The 21,700-nt window shown below is 40.3% G+C and overlaps 2 protein-coding genes and 1 pseudogene across 2 annotated transcripts in view; 1 reads left to right on the top strand and 2 right to left on the bottom strand.

Annotated features, from left to right (window-relative positions):
* Positions 1–21,700, top strand: part of LOC139329877 (mitochondrial adenyl nucleotide antiporter SLC25A24-like) — a 378,717-nt gene that overhangs the window by 262,871 nt on the left and 94,146 nt on the right. The window lies entirely within an intron of this gene.
* Positions 1–21,700, bottom strand: part of LOC139329891 (EEIG family member 2-like) — a 354,478-nt gene that overhangs the window by 250,779 nt on the left and 81,999 nt on the right. The window lies entirely within an intron of this gene.
* On the bottom strand, positions 13,852–21,254 carry LOC139330118 (trace amine-associated receptor 13c-like; annotated as a pseudogene).

Genomic DNA, 21,700 nt, shown 5'->3' with positions numbered 1-21,700 from the left:
GCATGGATTAGCTCCAAGTTATGACCAGCTGCGCATTGAGCTTTACCAGGGCTCAGTTGTAAGGGGCTGTTTTGCAGTTCAGGCTCAATGTTTTGCAGTTAAATTTTCTCCATGTTTACTTGTCTGCAGCATAGAGCACCTCACTCTTGAAGATGTGGAGCACTTCTCTAAGGTGGTTTTTGGTTACATGAACAATAAGATTGAAACTGAAATCAGTTATCATTACATCCCTGCTCAGGGCTCTAAAGGTGTGTCTGGAGTATGGTTGACTGCAACTTCTTCATAGTTCAGTCAGATCTGAGTTGGGCATCATGTGGGCCCAGTCTTTTAAGATGCATAACCTGTAATTGCCATGTGTCCGATTCATGAGGATTTTTGTTTCTCTCTCCCCATATTTCGTGTTGCTCTCTAGTTTCACTATCAAGTAAAGGCAATAATAGCATAACAAAATAAAAAAAAAAATGTGTGAGCTTTAAATATGGGCTCTAATGTAGTATACTTAAATAGGTAACACTTTTGTTGCTGGAACATCTTTTAAGCTGGTTGTTGCAACAGTCTCTTCATAAATTTCTTAAGTAATACATTTATTCATCGAAATCAGTCAATGGCTGAAAAAAGATGAATATCCAGTTGTCAGTGCAGACAACAAATACTGCACTCTTTCAAACAATCTTTTTTTCAAAACACAATACACTCAAATTTCTTCCATCTCTTAATATAACTAACCCTAATTTCAAAATTAATTAAGGATCCATTGTATAGTTTCATATAGAGCTTCACATAAGAGAAGAAGAAACCATGTTTGTAACAACATGTTTGGGATCAAGATGAACACACCTATATCACACATGGAAAACAATAGATTTTTATCCAAAAAAACCCACAAACAATCTCCAAAAGTTGATATATGGTAGCCATAAATGACATACTCAACACTCTCAACTATACAGTGAGACCACTTTTTTGTCCATCCATCCATCCATTTTCTATGCCGCTTATCCCTTTCGGGGTCGCAGGGGGGGCCGGAGCCTATCTCGGCTGTCAAGGGGCGAGAGGCACCCTGGACCGGTCGCCAGCCGATCGCAGGGCACATACACACACCATTCACACTCACACTCACACCTAGGGGCCATGTTGGGCAATTTAGAGTCACCAATCAACCTAATGAGCATGTTTTTGGTCTGTGGGAGGAAGCCGGAGTGCCCGGAGAGAACCCACGCATGCACGGGAAGAACATGCAAACTTCAGGCCCGACCCAGGAATCGAACCTGCGACCTTCTTGCTGTGAGGCTGTGAGGCACGCGCACTACCTGCTGCCCCACCGTGCTGCGCCACTGTGCTGCGTTACCGTGCTGCCCCAACAAAAATATGGCTCAATATCAGCAATGAAAGATTCCAAAACAAAGACGATGATATCCTTTAGATGTGATTTCACATACACTGAAAAAAATTTGGAGTGAAATTTACTTGAGAAAACCTAGGAAAGTTTTTGCACTTAGAAACTGTAAGTAAATTCAGTGAGGGCAATCATCAAGTAAATTTTACTTAATGATATAAGTTTTTTTTACTAGCAAACCTCAGATAATTTCCTGATGATTATTAATACGGTCATTGAATTTTACTCTCTCCTTCTTTGTAAGTTTTACTTTGAAATCTCACCTAAAATCAATGGCTTTTCAATGTAATTTTTAAATACTTTTTCTAACTTTTATTTATGGACTATATTTAAGCAACATTTTACATAATTTTTCTGCAGTTTAAATTGTCAAAATGTCTTCTTAATGTTTTTGTTTATTGAAACAATGACTTTAAAAAAAATGAGGCAAATGTTTAATTTAACAACACCTTTATTTTTCTTAAGTGAGTTAATAAAACATTTTCCAACACGTTTGCATGACAAAACAACAACAAGGTATAGTTCACCCTATAGATGAAATTTTTGTTATTATTTACTCACCCCTTTGTCCATAGGATCGGTGAAGTTTTGTTAACATCCATGTTCTTCTGTGAGTTTGAGAGACGTTTTTTCCACTCACCTGCAGTGAGCGGTATCTTAGCTTCAAATCAAGCTTCACATCAAATACAGCAAACAAAGCCAAAATACAATTTTGAGATGTTTTTATCAGAGCATCAAGGAATGCGTGAGCTGCAGGACACTTGGATTACTTCAGATGAGCAGTATGGAGACATTTTTTTGATTCATGACATATTTTTTGGACGTTTGAAGCCCAGTTGCCGTTCACTGCAGTTTTGTGAGAAACGGCAAACTCCCAGAAGAGCATGAATGTTGATAAAACTTCAGTCCTTCTATCAATATTGAGGCGAGTAGATGACAGAAATTTCATCTTAGGGTGGTAAAATGGGTCTGAGGTAGCTTGTTAAAGGCACAAGGACAAGTTCAGGAACTGTTTGTATACGTAGCCTGAAGAGCAGGAGAACTTTCCTGGTGGAGGCTGTAAAATACAAAGAAATCCAATCAATAAGGCATCATACTCAAAGTTACTTTAATGCCAGGGATAATGGAGAAGCAGCATTTCTTGGGCTATGTTCATATCACTAGAATAGATATAACATCAGATTGTCCTTTCAGTTTTTGTATATATCATATTTTATGCGGCGCAACATATAACTTCAAAATTCAAAATATATATTCTGTGATGATGGTAAACCTCTTACATCTTAAGAAGTGCAAAGCACTACACACCTTTTTTTTTACCTGAATAGCCAGATGGCTTTGCTTGTGACACAGCTTGCTGTAGTTGCTGAGAGGACACGTTATTGAGAGACAGCTGTAATGATACAGAATCAAAATTTAAACAGTGTAAACGGAATCAGAATAGAAAACAATGAGGCTTCAGATCTAAAGATATAAAATAGATATATAAAAAGATGTTAGCTGGTTAGCTAGCAGCCCGTCCTCCTGCTATCTCTCTCCCGTGCGTGCGGGCGGACGTACACACACACACAAACACCGGCGTATGGACACGTCGCGCAACTTGTGCTGGACCGCTAATAAACGCTAAATGCGCTAAATTGTGCAACTGGTACAGTATTCAAATTACCGCGATCCGTTACATATACAAGAAAAACCCTGAATGACTTACCTTCAAGATGATTTAGCCGCTCCTTCCTCCATTGAACCTAACTGCCGTTGTCGTCTTCCTGTATTTTGGCGGGTAACGAAGCGCATGCGTCCTGTATGCGCATCACAAGACGCATGCGCGAATTCAAAATACGCAACGCTAGTAAAACTTACTTGGTATTTCTAGGTTCATGTGCAATGGCTATGAAACCTTTGAATATTATGTGAAAATACATCGTAAAAATTACTCTTCCCGCACAGTTTATTTATTACATGAATGACATATGTAGTTTTTACTTGAATAATTCCGGTTCTCATTGATACTTACAATTAGAAAGTAAAAACTGTGACAGTTAACCTAATAAATATTACTACACCACAAAATCATTTTTTTCAGTGTAGCTGAAATACTGACCATTCAGTACATGCCCTTCCATCATGAAAGTCACCACAGGCCCTACTCTGTATTTACTGCTCCTCAAAGGCAAACAGTAACAGACAGAAGGAGTGAATTTGAGAGAAAAAAGGGCTTGCAAATTTCACAGCAGACAGATGCAAAATTCTTAATTTTTACATTTTAGAATGATTATTTTACCCCAAAAATCATTGCTAAAAAAAACCATAGACATATGAACAACATAATACCTGAAAAAAAGCAAAAAAAAAAAAAAAAAAAGCAGAAACTGTACTCATGGTATTTATCAAGAAAATGTGCTCTTTCAGCTTTCTTGTTCTTTTAAACAAGTTTAAGAAAATAAACTTTCATTTCTTCAATTTATTGTCCGAAGATTATCTGTTTTGCCAGGTGTTTGAACATCTATTAAAGGTCAAGTGTGTGGGATTTAGTTTCATTTAGCAGTGAGGTTGCAGATTGAAACCAGCTGAATTCCCCTCACCTCACCCCCTCTGACAGTGGCTGCTCAAAATGTGAAAAGGCCCTCAGAGTCAGTGTTAGGAATGTCTGTTCTGGGCTACTGTAAAAACATGGTGGTGCAGCATGGCGTGGAAGAGGCCCGCTTCATCTATAGATATAAAGAACTCATTCTAAGGTTACGAAAACACAACGAAGAGTATCAATTTACTATAGATAAAAGTGGCAAATATATACTAGAACATGAGACTGACATCTGATGACTGACAGTTTTTCTTAAAAATGAATGAAACAAATAACACATTTTGAAATTGTTGCCTATTTTTCCTTTGACTAAATCAGTCAAGTAAAAGGGAATCATTGTGCTTAAGCTTTTCATTTTCATCTCACATTGACAAGTATTTTTATTCCATGTGGTTTGATTTTTAGCCAGACCACTAAAGAGACCAGTCAGATATACAGTATGTTACTGATTTTGATAGCTGGCTTTTTCTGACAGGAAATCAAAACTATGGCCTACAGCAACCAGCCCCTGTTTGGGTGACAATGACACTATTATTCAATCAATCAATCAAACTTTATTTATAGAACACTTTTCATACAAAGGAGCAGCCCAAAGTGCTTTACATAAGAAGCGATACAACAAATAATAGACACAAGAGATACACATACGTATGCACGCATGCTCGCACACACACACACACACACACACACACACACACACACACACACACACACACACACACACTCATCATCATCATCACTCACTTTCAAGTGAGGAAACACCAGAGAGATAAATCATAAAAAATCACTGAAAGACCAGACTAAAAGGTAAAAATAATCAAATAAATAAGATTTAATTAACAACCAGTCTAAAAAGATAAAATAAATAAATAAATAAAATTCAAAGAACCAGACTAAAAGGTTAAAAATAATAAATAAAATTTAGTTAAAAGCCAGACTAAAAAGGTAGGTCTTGAGTTTGCTTTTAAAAATGTCCACATTCTCTGTGACCATTAAGATCTTTAAAAACTATTAAGAGGATCTTAAAATCGATTCTGAAGCAGACAGGTAACCAGTGCAGAGACTTTAAAATTGGTGTAATGTGTTTTTAGAGAGACCAGAAAGAAGAGCGTTACAGTAATCTAGCCTACAGGTGATAAAAGTGTACATTAGTGTCTCTGTGTTGGCTTGAGATAAAAATGGCCACACCCTGGCAATGTTCTTGAAATGATAAAAACCACTCTTGACTATACTTTTGATGTGAGCATTAAAATTTAATTTTGAATCTAAAATAACACCAAGGTTTTTTACCTGCTCAGTTGTGTTAAAGGCCAGGGCTTTGAGTTTTAAATTAAGTTTTTCTCTATGTGCTTCGGGACCAATGACAACTACTGTTTTGTCCTGGTTGAGCTGTAAGAAGTTACCTGCCATCCATAACTTGATATCTAAAATGCATTTTAAAAGGGCATCTATTGGCCCAGCGTCACCAGGAGACATGGCTATGTAAAGCTGTGTGTCATCAGCATAACTATGGAAATTAATGCCTTGTCTCCTGATGAAGTCCCCCAGTGGCAACATATAAAGATTAAAAAGAGTTGGACCTAAAATTGAGCCTTGGGGGACACCACACTTCAATCATAGCTTTTTGAGGAATATTCGTCCATGCTTATAAAAAATTCTCTGCCAGTAAGATATGATTTAAATCAATTAAAAACATTACCAGAGAGGCCAATCAGGGTATGAAGTCTGTCCAGGAGAATTAGGTGGTCAACTGTGTCAAATGCTGCACTTAAGTCAAGCAGAACAAGAACAGAAAGTTTCTTCATATCCATATTGCACCTTAGGTCATTCACAACTTTCGTTAATGCTGTCGTCTCTGTGCTGTGTTCGGCCCGAAAACCAGATTGATATTTTTCAAAAATATCATTACAGTTTAAAAAATCATTCAGCTGATTAAAAACTAAGTTTTCTAAAATCTTACTTAAAAATGTCAGATTCGATACAGGCCTGTAATTACTGAGAACTGATGGATCTAGATTGTTTCTCATCAGAAGGGGTTTGACTATTGCAGTTTTAAGAGAGGATGGGAAAACACCCCTCTGAAGAGAACAGTTATGAACAATAATGTTGAGCAAATCTTCATCCAAAGAGCCATAAACTGATTTAAAAAAGGAAGTGGGGATGGGATCTAAAACGCAAGTTGTGGGTAAAATATTGGCCAGAATGTCATGTAAAAGGTGAATAAAATTTGCAGCCATTTCCAGGGTAAGATAGCGTTTCCTCACGGTTTGTTGTGGAATATCCTGTTTTATAAAACAACTGACCGTAAAATATACGCAGTAATGATCAGATATGCCAACATCCACAACAGAGGAGACACTGACAGATAAGCTGTGGGTTATTACAAGATCTTTTGTGGGTTGGCAAGGTGATGTGTTGGTTGAAATTCATACAGTACAACATGTTTACAAAGTCTGAGGTAAAACAGTCTGATTGATTGTCTTCATGAATGTTAAAATCGCCTAAGATAATATAATCTTTTCATATGTGAGGGCCACTACCTCAGACCAGATTGAAAGCACCACCCCTTGTGGGTGGGGCTGAGAGCCTCCTGCTTTTATAAACACAGGTGTAGTTAATTATTCCCTCTCTCTGTCTGTCTGAAGCTGGGTGGATGGTGTGGCAGTTTCCCTGGTGTGCAGGAGAAGAGGGTTGGCATCTGTCCCATTTGTGCTACAGAGAGCCAGTCAATCTTTCCGGTGCTGACTGCATGCAGGGCCTCAAATTGACCGAGAATAGTGCCAGACTGCTGTTTTGCCTACCAGAAACATCTACACTGCGCGATTTTTAAAGCCATCTTTACTGGGTGGTGTTGCCTGTGTGTTGGGCCTACCACGTGGGCTCCCATTGTTGGGCAGCAAGATTTTATTGAACTGTTTTAAATGCCTTTTATGCTTTATTATTTGGACTGTTAGACTCCCTGACTGTGTTGGTGTCTATTCAAATTGTGACCCGAACCAACTGAAAGTTGATAATTGTATTTTGTTGTTTTTGTCTTTCTTTCCTGTAGGGGCAACCCGGTGGGGAGAACTTGTAGTGTTAACACCCCTCATTGCATGTGGTGCAGTAAGCGGAGCAGGTGGAGGTCACTTTACTCACCATATTAGAGTTACTATTGTAGTGTTTGCTGTGGCTTGCAGTGGGGGGTGCACACGTGGTGGTTTGGTTGGGGCTGTTTGTACTCTCTTTATTACTTTGCCTATTCTGTTCTAATTGTTTTAGAATTATTTTGGAGAGTGTCATAAAATAAAATTGTCTTTTGTGTTCCTGACTAACTGTCCTTTCTGTCTGCACAGGGACTCTACATCCTTTGTGTCTTATCCGAAGCTTTTAACGAATAAATCTGGTTTGAACTGACTGCACGTCTTCAGGCTCTGTGAATCTTTGTATGATGTCAAAGCTCAGGTAGTTGATGTTGCTGGTGACCACTGTGGTTAGGTAGCAGGTTTCTATCTCTTTCTCCTCACCCTGAGTTGGGTCAAACATAGTTGGTGTGGATGATTGAAAGGACTTCAGAAAAATCAGAAATAAAAGAGCATCTTTTAGGTGGCCTGTAAACAGTCATACATAGAATGGGAGGGCTGTTAAAAGCAAATGCATTATATTCAAAAGATGGATATTCATCAAATGTACAGTTCTTAAAATCTATTGCTGTGGAGAGGATGGTTGCTGTTCCCCCACCTTTTCTATCAGTCCTGGAAGAGTATAAAAAAAATATAGTTGGGTGGGGATGCTTCCATAAGTGTTGCTGGACCATCTGTGCCGAGCCACGCCTCAGTTAAAAACATGCATTGGATATTGTTATCTAACATCAGGTCATTGATAAGAAATGATTTGTTTGAAAGAGGCCGGACATTTAGAAGTGCCATGTGCAGTGTGGTGTTGAGGGGTGGATTCATTGGTGGTTTATGTCTGTGTACAGTCTTGAGATTATTACGATTTATTCTAGAGGTCTGTTTGATGGTGTGTCTAGTGGTGATTAAAACAGGGATTGATGACCAGGAAGTGTCCGTGTACTCACAGCAGGGCGCACTCGTCAGCAGACTGGGGCGTGACAGCGACAGAGAGGAAGAGTTGTGCCCAGTGACTGTTGTGGTGTCCAGGTGCAATTCAGGAATAATTTGTCATGCGTGACTGTTTCGACTGTTTGTAGTAACGGCATGCAAAGATATTTGCAGTCAGGGCACGGGAACCACGTGGACTGGGGTGAATTCCATCTCTGCTAAGAAATGGCCCGCGGTTCCAGAAGAGGTTAAAATTGTCAATTAAAAGCGGTGGAGGGATGAGTAGGTGACCTGTTCTCGTCCAGGACGGAGAACCTGCTGGACAGCTGGAGATCCTGAGGTAGATATGACCAGGAGAGGAGCTTCCCACCATGGTTGCCCTTCCCCACAGCGATCCACAGCTCCTGGTGGCTGGGAATGGAGTTAGCCTGGGTCTTGAGTTTGGCTCCCAGCTTAGCCCAGAAGTCTCGAGTCGAGTCAATTTCAATTTCAATTTCAATTTCAATTTTATTTGTATAGTGCCAAATCACAACAGAAGTTGTCTCAGGACACTTTCCATATAGAGCTGGTACAGACCAAGCTCTTTTATCTACAAAGAAACCAACAATTCCCCCATGAGCAAGCACTTGGCGACAGTGGCGAGGAAAAACTTCCTTTTAACAGGCAGAAACCTCGAGCAGAACCAGACTCTGGGTGGGCGGCCATCTGCCTCGACCGGTTGGGTGAGAGAGGAAGAGCAAGAGAGGGAGAGTGAGACAGACAGACAGACAGACAGACAGACAGAAATGCAGTCAGAGAGAGAGAGAGAGAGAGAGAGAGAGAGAGAGAGAGACAGAGAGACAGACATGCAATCACAGTAACAGTGACAGTGGATGTAATAATAGCAGTAGCAGTTGCAGTGGATGTCAGGCAGGGCCAAGGCAGGAGACGCAGCTGAAATCCACAATCCAGATTCAGCCACTGTCCATGGGATCCTGCAAGACGACAAAGCACAGAGACTCCGGGGAAGGAACTAAGTTAGTAACACGCCGTGGTAGGACATGAGAGCGTGCGGATGGAGAGGGACAGAAGGACAGAGGAGCTCGGTGTAGCTTTGGATGTCCCCCGACAGTCTAATCCTATAGCAGCATAACTAGGGGCTGGTCCAGGACAAGCCTGAGCCAGCCCTAACTATAAGCTTTATCAAAAAGGAAAGTTTTAAGCCTACTCTTAAATGTAGAGAAAGTGTCTGCCTCCCGGACAAAGACTGGAAGATGGTTCCACAGGAGAGGAGCTTGATAGCTAATTGCTCTGACTCCTGTTCTGCTTTTTGAGACTTTAGGAACCATAAGTAGACCTGCATTCTGAGAACGCAGTGTTTGAGTAGGGCAATAAGGTACTATGAGCTCTTTAAGATAAGAAGGTGCCTGGCCATTTATGGCTTTGTAAGTAAGGAGGAGAATTTTAAACTCTATTCTAAACTTTACAGGGAGCCAGTGCAAAGTGGCGAGTATTGGAGAAATATGATCTCGCTTCCTGGTTTTTGTCAGAACACGTGCTGCAGCGTTCTGGAGCAACTGGAGAATATTCAGCAACGAATTTGGGCAGACTGATAGTAAGGAATTGCAATAATCCAGCCTGGAAGTTACGAATGCATGGACTAGTTTTTCTGCATCATTTTGAGACAAAATATGCCTGATTTTTGCGATATTACGTAGGTGAAAAAAGGCAGTCTTTGAAATTTGTTTTACATGGGAGTGAAAGGACATGTCTTGGTCAAAGATGACTCCAAGATTCTTTACAGTGGTGCTGGAGGCCAGCGCAATGCCATCCATAGCTGCTATGTCATCAGAAAGTGACTTTCTAAGATGTTTAGGGCCTACTACTATAACTTCAGTTTTGTCCGAGTTTAGCATCAGAAAATTGCAGGTCATCCAGGTCTTTATGTCATGAAGACATGCTTGTAGTCTAGTTAACTGACTGGTTTCTTCCGGCTTCATTGATAAATATAGCTGGGTATCATCTGCATAGCAATGAAAATTTATTGAGTGCTTCCTGATAATCTTACCTAAAGGAAGCATATATAAGGTGAATAGAATTGGTCCAAGCACAGAACCCTGCGGAACTCCATAGCTGACTTTAGTGAGCACAGAGGAGTCATCATTAACGCGTACAAACTGAGAGCGATCTGACAAGTAGGATTTAAACCAGCTTAGCGCAGTTCCCTTAATGCCAATGAAATGTTCCAGTGTCTGCAATAGGATACCATGGTCAATGGTGTCAAATGCAGCACTAAGATCCAATAAGACTAGTACAGAGACAAATCCTTTATCAGATGCAATTAGAAGGTCATTTGTAACTTTAACCAGTGCTGTCTCTGTGCTATGATGCACTCTAAATCCTGACTGGAAATCCTTGAATAAACTATTTTTGTTTAGAAAGTCGCACAGCTGATTGGCAACTGCTTTCTGAGTTTTTGAGAGAAAGGGAAGGTTGGATATCGGTCTTTCGTAGGCTAAAACCCCTGGATCAAGAGTAGGCTTTTCCAGTAGCAGTTTTATCACAGCTACTTTAAAGGACTGTGGTATGTAGCCTGTTGATAAAGACAGATTGATCATGTCTAATACTGAAGAGTCAATTAGAGGTAATACTTCTTTAAACAGCTTAGTCGGGATAGGATCTAAAATACAGGTAGATGATTTTGATGATGAAATACATATGCTATTATTGAAATTAGTTGGTGAAGGTCAACAGGAGTAAAACAGTCTAAAACTGCGACAGACTGAGTAACAGTTTCTATGGTTTCTGTGTTTGAAGACAAAACAGTACCTGTTAACGGCAGGAGTTGATGAATTCTGTCTCTAATAGTTAGAATTTTATCATTAAAGAAGCTCATGAAGTCATTACTGTTCAGAGCTAAAGGAATACATGGTTCAATAGAATTATGGCTCTCCGTCAGCCTGGCTACAGTGCTGAAGAGAAACCTGGGATTGTTCTTATTTTCCTCTATTAGTGCAGAGTAATAGGCTGCCCTGGCACTGCGGAGGGCTTTCCTGTATATTTTAAGACTGTCTCGCCAGGCGGACCCAAATTCTTCCAAATTGGTAGAACGCCATTTCCTTTCTATTTTCCGTGAAGTTTGCTTTAATTTGCGGGTTTGAGGAGTATACCATGGAGCTAACCTCCTCTGTTTAATTTTCTTCTTTTTTAGGGGAGCAACAGAGTCAAGTGTCATACGCAATGAACCTGTAGCACGATCAACCAGGTAGTCAATCTGGGAGGGACTAAGGTTAGCATAAGATTCCTCTGTTGTATTGAGACATGGCATTGAATTAAATGCTGATGGGATCACATCCTTAAATTTAGCTACAGCACTATCAGACAGGAGTCTGGTATAAGAATTTTTGCCTACTGGCTGGTAGTCTGGTAATATGAATTCGAAAGTTATTAAATGATGGTCTGATAAAAGAGAATTCTGTGAGGAGACTATTAAGTCTTCGATTTCAATGCCATATGTCAGAACAAGGTCGAGGGTGTGGTTAAAACAGTGAGTCGGTTCATGTACATTCTGGTGGAAGCCAACTGAGTCTAATACTGAGATAAACGCAGTGCTAAGGCTGTCATTATCAACGTCGACATGTACATTAAAGTCACCTACAATAATTACTTTATCTGCTTCAAGGACTAAACTTGATAGAAACTCAGAGGACTCAGCTATAAATTCGGAGTAAGGACCAGGAGAGCGGTATACTACAACAAATAAAAGTGGCTGCACTGTTTCCCATTTCTCATGAGAAAGAGTGAGAACAAGGCTTTCAAATGAGTTATAGTCAAGTTTAGGTTTAGGGTTGATCAAAAGGCTTGAGTCAAAAATGGCTGCAACTCCACCTCCTCTGCCACTGCCTCGAGGAATGTGGGTATTAATATGGCTCGGAGGAGTAGCTTCATTTAGGCTCACATACTCTTCAGGACACAGCCAGGTTTCAGTCAGACAAAATAAATCAACATTATGGTCTGATATTAACTCATTTACTAGAACAGCTTTAGAGGACAGAGATCTGATGTTAAGGAGTCCACATTTAATTCTCCTATCTTGTTGTACTATTGCAGAGGTTGTTCTAATTTTAATTAGATTCTTATGTTCAACTCCTCTTCTCTGTACTTTTGGTTTACTTAGCTTACGTGGTCGGGGGGCAGACACAGTCTCTATGGAGTGTTGGGTGGGTAACTGCTCTAATGGAGGCGCAGAGAAGCGTGTAGGACTGCAGCTCTGCCTCCTGGTCTCAACTCTGAGTTGTCAGGGGTTAGGTTCATAAATAAAATCGGTCAGATTTCTAGAGATGAGAGCTGCTCCCTCCAAAGTGGGATGGATGCCGTCTCTCCTAATCAGACCAGGTCTTCCCCAGAAAGTCTGCCAATTATCAATGAAGCCCACACCGTTTGCTGGACACCACCTCGACAGCCAGCGATTGAACGATGACATGCGGCTAAACATGTCATCACTGGTCAGATTTGGCAGGGGTCCAGAGAAAACTACGGAGTCCGACATCGTTTTAGCATATGTACACACCAATTCCACATTAATTTTAGTGACCTCCGATTGGCGTAACCGGGTGTCATTACCGCTGACATGAATAACAATCTTACGGTATTTACGCTTATCCTTAGCCAGCAGTTTCAAATTTGATTCGACGTCGCCCGCTCTGGCCCCCGGCAGGCATTTGACTATGGTCGCTGGTGTCGCTAACTTCACATTTCTCAAAATGGAGCTGCCAATAATCAGAGTTGGTTTTTCAGCGGGTGTGTCGCCGAGTGGGGAGAACCTGTTAGAAACATGAAGCGGTTGGTGGTGACCTGTGGGCTTCAGCTTGGGACTATGCTTCCTTCAAACAGTCACCCAGCCTCCCTGGTTTCCCAGCTGCTCGGGAGCTGTCGAGGGACAGCTAGCTGGAGCTGCACTTGGTCGGTCCGCACCAGCTACGGGGGCCTGGCTAACTATAGCTAATGGTTTTGTTTCCATGGTGCGGAGCCGAGCTTCCAATTCACTAAGCCTCGCCTCCAACTCACCAAATAAACTACATTTATTACACGTACCAGTATCACTAAAGGAGGCAGAGGAGTAGCTAAACATGTGACACACTGGGCAGGAGAGAGCTGGAGAGGGACAGAGAGAAGCTATCGCTAGCTGCTAGGCTAAGCTGGTATAGCTAGCAGAGCAGACAAGCGCGTAGACAAATAAAATTGACGGTCGCTAAATAAACAGACTTATGGGTGCTTGAGCAGAACTAATGTTACTCTAGAGCGCGGATAAGAGGCCGCTGTAACAAAACACAGAGCAAATTACACTCAGAGGAACAAGAGCGACAAACGCACACTACTCATAAGGCAGCAACCAGAAACAGGAAGTGAGACGATACGCTTACCTCAGCACGTCAGCACGTCTGTAACCCCATATCCGTACAGTACATCAGAGTACAGACCCATTCAGTGTTTCTCAAGCACGCTCGCTGGCATTTTAACTCATGAGCTGACCTCTCATGACTCTAGTCAATAGTGGCATTTTATGTAACCAGCTGTAGTTAGTTGATGGTCAAATAATAGCAGGTTATATTCTAAATGCAGGTAGCTAATGTGAGCAACATTTCACTAGCTGACATACTAGCTGCAGACTATTCCTGCACAACTGAATATTCAATAGCTTTCCAAACCGAGATTGTTATAATGCCATCTTTCCTGATAATGGTTGTTTCAGATTATAGTGGTTTACATCCTGAATGTGTTTCTTTTTTTCTGTCTTCTCTGTTTTTCTGTGTTTGGTCAGTTTCTATTTTTTTCTATTTCTTTTCTATTTCTTAAATCAACATGATCTTGGCCTCTCTGGAACCTGGCTGCAGTATCTGAAGGCTGACGATGAGTTTAACTGATTTTCTAAACCAGGGGTAGAAAAAGGCATAGATCAGAGGATTGAAACTGGAGTTACAATAGAACAGCCAACCTTGAACTGATGACTCAACACCATCTGTGGTGTCCTGTCCTGTTATAGAAGGAATGTAGTGTGGACACAGACAAAGCATAAATACAAGAAGGACAATACCAAGAGTTCTAGCAGCTCTCATCTCTGCTTTCTTATGATCAGAGTAACAGGGCCGAAAAAGGTGAGAAGCAAGTCTACTGTCCCTGAAATGTAGTTTATGACAATTGCACATTCTTGGTAGCAGGAATTAGACAAATCTATTTGTGACAAATAATCTTTCAGTCTTATAACACTGTAGATAACAGAACAGGTCCAACACAGAGACACAGATTTGAACTCTGCTTGGTGTTACCTTGGAAGAATAACGCAGAGAGTAACAAATAGCCACATAGCGATCCATTGATATGAGCACCATGTTTCCAACAGAGGCAGAGGTGAGGATGAAGCCACGCGGTTACATAAGAGCACATGATATTTTATACTGAAACCAGCAGGACTGCAGCATGGTGATTGTAGGTGGCATCACTGTAAGGCCCACCAGCAAGTCAGACACAGACAGGGAGAGGAGGATGAGATTGGTGGGTGTCTGGAGGTGCCTGGAGGGGGAGATTGGGATTAGTGCTTCATATCCAGTGCAAATTTTATCAACTCACAGCAATCATTGTGAGAATATAGACAGAATATAGAATTTTACTTTTGTCAACACAGCAATGTGAAAACCAAACTCTACATACCCTACATGCCACATAAAGCTCTATAATATCACTGAGCAACACAGTTTATGAACCAATTACTACTGTAGTTTGGTGATATTATTAAGGCGATTTTCATCATGACTGTTGCAATTGTGACACATTTATTCACAAAAACACAATGAGAATAACATTTTCATTTACACATGAAAGTACTGAGATTTGTGGCTTGTCTTGTTTGTATATAACAACGTAAAACAAACAAAGCTTCCAACCATGAATTAAACTCATACACACTCTTAGCTGTTATATTTCAAGAGCAGTCTGTGCCTGAAGTGGGAGATGGAGATGGAGATGATGACCAACAAGTTGAGTGTCACAGTAAGCAGAGTGATACAGGGCAGCAGTGTTTTGATGAAGAAGTCAGTGCTTCCACTGACTCCATCATCAGAGACAGTGACTGTGGATCTGACCAGAGAGCTGCTGAGCTGCAGCAGCCCTCTGATTCACTTATTCATGAGATGAGATATTTATCTCTTCTACATTTCGTAATTTCCTATTGCCCATCATCTCTCTCCTCCCGTTCATCGTTTCCAAACGTCCTCCCAACAGCTTGCTTTTTCCACAGCTTAGAATCGTCAAATACAAATGTATCATTCAGTCCCCCACTATCACATTCCTTCAAACAATCACGACTGTGATCGACGTCTCTGGCACCCTGTTCTCTGTCTTTGTAATTCTTTATCTAGTTATTGCTTTGACTATCAGACATTGTATGATTTTACATTACCAATGATGAATTGAAATTCCCCCAAAAATAAATAAAATAAAGTGAAAAAATTAGCTTCACCTTTTTTAACATACTCAATTTAAAACAGTATCAACAGAATATAATTAATGCTTTACATTAACAACTTCACTGATTTTTGTAAATACTGTAAGCTGAGAGAGATATTAATCTAAGCTACTCTAAGAGATATTGTTAATCATATAATATGGATATACAGTTAAAGAGATCTCCGTGGCTAAATTGAAGAACATCTTAAGGCTAGAGCTGCATTAAATGTCAATCAAGCACCACTACTGGAGTGACACCATGCCATGGAGCGCTGATGTCCTAAGCAATAAAATCAAATCAATAAAAGTGTTTAACATGTCAACTTTTTTATTCAACGTGGTTTTGATTTTTAGCCAGATCACTAAAGAAACCAGTCAGATGTATGTTGCTGATTATGGCCAACCAGTCCCTGTTTCGGCGATAGCAAAGCTTTTATAGAACATGCATGCATGTTTTTAGATTAATTAAATACCGTTGCAATCAAGGGTTGATTTTCTTTTCATCGTCCTACAACGTTTCATGGTCTCAGTTTATGAATTAGAAAAACGACTGAATACCGCCACCTACAGGCGTTATGACACTTTTAAGGTGGACCGGAAAATTCCAATCAGAAGCTGTGAATCGGATGGCAAGATCAGTCTCATGCTGGATGTGGACAGGAAAAGTGTGAAGGATTTGGGACCGGATTTAAACATTTCGCAGCAGACTATTCATACGCACTGATGCGTGTTCGGACTATACACACAGTGCACGAAAAAAAAGATATTTACAGCGCACACTGTCGGGACTCGGGATACTGTAAGATCGACATGGCTAGCAACTGCAACTCCATCATTTCATTAAGGCAATTACCGTTCAGTTGTCGAGTGATGAGTGAGTGTGTTATTAAATGGTGAGTTGTGTTATGTTGTGCTCTCCAAATGTTGAATTGTAAATAGTTGTATTGCTTGCATATTGCCAGCCAAATTGTATATACTGAACATGTTCTGTTAAGATTTGATTAATTACAGTTTTGATGATAGTATAATTTGATTTGATTTGATTATTGCTATGACATCCATGGTGCCTATAAATTGTAGACTGTGCTAACAGTGATTTCATGGGCAAACTAGTAGGTGACAATGTATCTGCTGATGCCATGGTGGTAGTGTTTTATTGTGGAACCTAATTTATTGTATTTGAGACAGTTAACTTGATATAACTATACAAAAATACTGTTTAGTATGTACAATTCATGTCTGGTGTTACCATCTAGTGGTTGAACAGGAAAACCAAATTAAACAATACATTGTAACACTGTAAAGTGACTGACTTTTATTTATTATTATTTTACTCATTGAATGGGTCATCTTAGCCATCATTGCAACAGTTGCCCCCCTAGGGAAATTTGTCGGGAGTTGCCCCTGATCACAACTGAGATCGACATCTCTCACACCCTGTTCTCCATCTTTGTAATGTTTTATTTAGTTATTGCTTTGACTATATCTATCAGACAGAAATGAAATAATTGCCACTTACACAGCAGAATAAAACACCACCAAAGCAGACAACACAGACATGGATAAACAATGTTATGGTTAATGTAACACACCAGAAAAAATAAAGTATAGCAAACTTTTCTCCTGGCAATGGGAAATCTAAAATAATAGAAAAAACATTTCAGTAATTAAAATGAACTGAGCCATAGCAGTCAAGTGTTGTGTCTGTAATCTAAGTTACAAACTTAAATTTGTGGCTCATGTTCACTGTGGTCTGCTGTCCACTTCCTTTGCATTGATCCATGATTTTGACTTTGTAACCCAATTTTGGATTATGTGGCTGAAATACTAAGTAGCCCATACTATTTTGGGAATACAACTTTCCCCGTTTCCAAACTATTGCATCATGTTTTTAATGAGGAGATGTGCACAATGTGTTTATGTTAAAATGTGTTTTCTTAACACCTTTGATTGGAGGCATGCCCCCTGTGGTTGTAGACATCATTATCTATCAAGGTGTGAACAGGCTGCCATGCAATACTGCTCATTTGTTGTATGATGACATGATTTTCTCAGTGCAGGGAAGATCATATTCTCTTGGGCATTCGTCACTTTGTGATCCAAAGATTCATCTTTATGTTCTCAATAAGAATTCGAGCTGCTTTTTAAGCATCCAAAAAGAGGTTTAAGAGAAAAAAAAACATGGAAAACCTACATTTCAACAAAACCGCCAGCACATTGAGTAAGAGAGTTGTTGCACTCTTTGATCTTGCTGCCATGGGTCATGTGGTTCAAGTAATGCTGAGTCATTCCAAACAAATCCACTCTGTCAACCTGTTTCAAGTGACACAGACAGCAACAGCAACTGTATTTGCAACATTTTTCAGTTGATATTGACACATAATGTGCATTAACCGCTACATATTATTAGTAGTACTACGTAGTATTTTTTTTCTAGGGCGTGGTGTAGAGACAGCATTAAGCAGTTTTGTTTATTTCATTTTACTGGGAAAGGGGGGCTGCTCCCATAATGTAAAATACATTTGCAACAGCGGTGGAAAGTACCTTTTTACTCCATTACGTTATTTAATAACTTTACAGATTCAGATTAATACAGAAAATACAATTGACAAATGACTTACAATGTATTATTATGGATAAGACAATGCCCAGGGTGACATTCACAAGCTCAAAGGTCAAAGGTCACTGTGACCATATAAAACATTATGAAGTTAAGATTTCACACATTATTCAAAAATATGACTTCAGATTTGTGATTATGCATGAGCAGCTGGTCTATGAGACTGTTTTGAGTGCAAAGAAGAATGAATACAATTTCAAATGCTTTGTCTTCAGTGACAAATTTTCTCTCCCCAGACCGGATCCCACCACAAGGCCATCCAGTCTTGGGAGCCATTTTCAATCTCTTCCACTGCATTTGGACAGACCCTTGAGACACACACACACACACACACACACACACACACACACACACACACACACACACACACACACACACACACACAGCATCCCGGATACACTAAACAAATGCAACAAATCATAACAATCATAACACAAGGAATAGCTCAGCAGTAGCAGTGGGGGTAAAAGTGAGCCAGAGTGTCTCTTTGTTCCCATCTCATCCTAGAATGCTAATCCAAGCAACCCTTTGTTACAATCAGCTCCCCTTACCTCTCCTTGCTCTGCTGATGACTGCTCTTGGTCAGAAATTTAGCCCTCCATTGTAGAATAACCTCAGAACTGCTTGTGTCTGCTCTCACTGCTGCTTTAGATGGTTGGATTTTGGCTCAAGTTTCTCATCACACCTTTCCTGTGTCCCTGGTTCTGTCGGCCAACCACAGAGAAGCATTTCAATTTAATAATTTCATCGCCAAATACACCTCTAGGTCTGGCTTCCTTCCTTGCAGTCCCCAAATGTGTCCACCATCCCTGTTGGGGATCATGTGAAGCCCGAAATATAGTGCATTGCAATTATCCAGAAGAAGTAAAAGCATTGATTATGTTTATCAATTAAAATGCCAAGACAGTCACACAGTGGTCTGAGGTCACAGACTAGATTTTTACCAAGACTTGGAGATTAAAAAAAAAAAAGAATTCCCATCTTACTCTCATTTAGGTTTAATGAGTCATGAGCCATACAAAACTTTGTCATTTAGGCAGTCAAACAGGTGTTTCAGCACATCAGGTCAGTCAGGTCTCAAAGGGAGGTCCATTTGTGTGTTGTTAGCATGGCAGTGATATAACACTCTGTGTTTTTGCAAAATATGATGAAGGGGGTAATGTAGACAGAAAATAGAAGACAGCTAAACAGATAAGTAGACAAGAATGATCCACTAAATAAAACTAAAAACTTTCTCCTCTCCACGATAGAGGCGACACGTTGAAGTGCCTGACATACTGACTCAGTGCTCAAGGCACTCTAGAAGACTTGAGGTGGCTTTGATTATCACAGCCTCAGTGCTGTGAAATCAGTAGAAATAAGAGTGAAACTACATTCTGTTTTTCTGCAGTGATGGAAACATAACACCCAGATGGACAGACGCACTAATTTTCACCCCTTTTGATGGCACTCATTTAAGTTTCAGACGTTAGCATTGTCTGATATCAATTGAATATCCAGCAGCATTACACTCCTTTTCACCATTTTCATCTAATTAAAGATAGAAAAAAAGTGATCACCATTATATTGTCACGTCTTCACGCTGTTTTCTGCTGTTCCCTGTTTTCCGGTGCATTGGTTATGGTTAATGTAACACACCAGAAAAAAAAGAACAGCAAACTTTTCTCCTGGCAATGGGAAATCTAAAATAATAGAAAAACATTTCAGTAATTAAAATGAACTGAGCCATAGCAGTCAAGTGTTGTGTCTGTACTGTAAGTTACAAACTTAAATTTGTGGCTCATGTTCACTGTGGTCTGCTGTCCACTTCCTTTGCATTGATCCATGATTTTGACTTTGTAACCCAATTTTGGATTATGTGGCTGAAATACTAAGTAGCCCATACTATTTTGGGAATACAACTTTCCCCGTTTCCAAACTACTGCATCATGTTTTTAATGAGGAGATGTGCACGATGTGTTTATGTTAAAATATGTTTTCTTAACACCTTTGATTGGAGGCATGCCCCCTGTGGTTGTAGACATCATTATCTATCAAGGTGTGAACAGGCTGCCATGCAATACTGCTCATTATTTGTTGTATGATGACATGATTTTCTCAGTGCAGTGAAGATCATATTCTCTTGGGCATTCGTCACTTTGTGATCCAAAGATTCATCTTTATGTTCTCAATAAGAATTCGAGCTGCTTTTTAAGCATCCAAAAAGAGGTTTAAGAGAAAAAAAAACATGGAAAACCTACATTTCAACAAAACCATAAGTCACCGCCAGCACATTGAGTAAGAGAGTTGCTGCACTCTTTGATCTCGCTGCCATGGGTCATGTGGTTCAAGTAATGCTGAGTCATTCCAAACAAATCCACTCTGTCAACCTGTTTCAAGTGACACAGACAGCAACAGCAACTGTATTTGCAACATTTTTCAGTTGATATTGACGCATAATGTGCATTAACCGCTACATATTATTAGTAGTACTACGTAGTATTTTTTTTCTAGGGCATGGTGTAGAGACAGCATTAAGCAGTTTTGTTTATTTCATTTTACTGGGAAAGGGGGGCTGCTCCCATAATGTAAAATACATTTGCAACAGCGGTGGAAAGTACCTTTTTACTCCATTACGTTATTTAATAACTTTACAGATTCAGATTAATACAGAAAATACAATTGACAAATGACTTACAATGTATTATTATGGATAAGACAATGCCCAGGGTGACATTCACAAGCTCAAAGGTCAAAGGTCACTGTGACCATATAAAACATTATGAAGTTAAGATCCATCCATCCATTATCTATACCGCCTATCCCTTTCGGGGTTGCGGGGGGCTGGAGCCTATCCCGGCTACAATGGGCGAGAGGCGGGGTACACCCTGAACCGGTCACCAGCCGATTGCAGGGCCACATGCAAAGACAGACAAACATTCACACCTACGGACAATTTAGAGTCATCAATTATCCTAATGAGCATGTTTTTGGTCTGTGGGAGGAAGCCGGAGTACCCGGAGAGAACCCACGCATGCACGGGAAGAACATGCAAACTTCACACAGAAAGGCCCCGCCTGACCCGGGGATCGAACCGGCAACCTTCTTGCTGTGAGGCACCCGCACTACCTGCTGCGCCACCGTGCAGCCCATGAAGTTAAGATTTCACACGTTATTCAAAAATATGACTTCAGATTTGTGATTATGCATGAGCAGCTGGTCTATGAGACTGTTTTGAGTGCAAAGAAGAATGAATACAATTTCAAGTGCTTTGTCTTCAGTGACAAATTTTCTCTCCCTAGACCGGATCCCACCACAAGGCCATCCAGTCTTGGGAGCCATTTTCAATCTCTTCCACTGCATTTGGACAGACCCTTGAGACACACACACACACACACACACACACACACACACACACACACACACGCACCACACACACACACACACACACACACACAATGAAGACCAGTAGGTGGAAGGAAGGATGTGTAAACGAATCTGTAGATCAAATTAATTGTATGTCCCATGTATGACCAGAGGACCAACTGATGGCTGTGACCCAATTGCCTCATGATTCAGGGAAAAGCACTGCCAGCTGT

Source organism: Chaetodon trifascialis, chromosome 4 (genome assembly GCF_039877785.1).
Source record: "Chaetodon trifascialis isolate fChaTrf1 chromosome 4, fChaTrf1.hap1, whole genome shotgun sequence".
In the NCBI taxonomy this organism is placed as follows: Eukaryota; Metazoa; Chordata; class Actinopteri; order Chaetodontiformes; family Chaetodontidae; genus Chaetodon; species Chaetodon trifascialis.
This window is presented reverse-complemented; position numbering and strand designations above follow the sequence as displayed.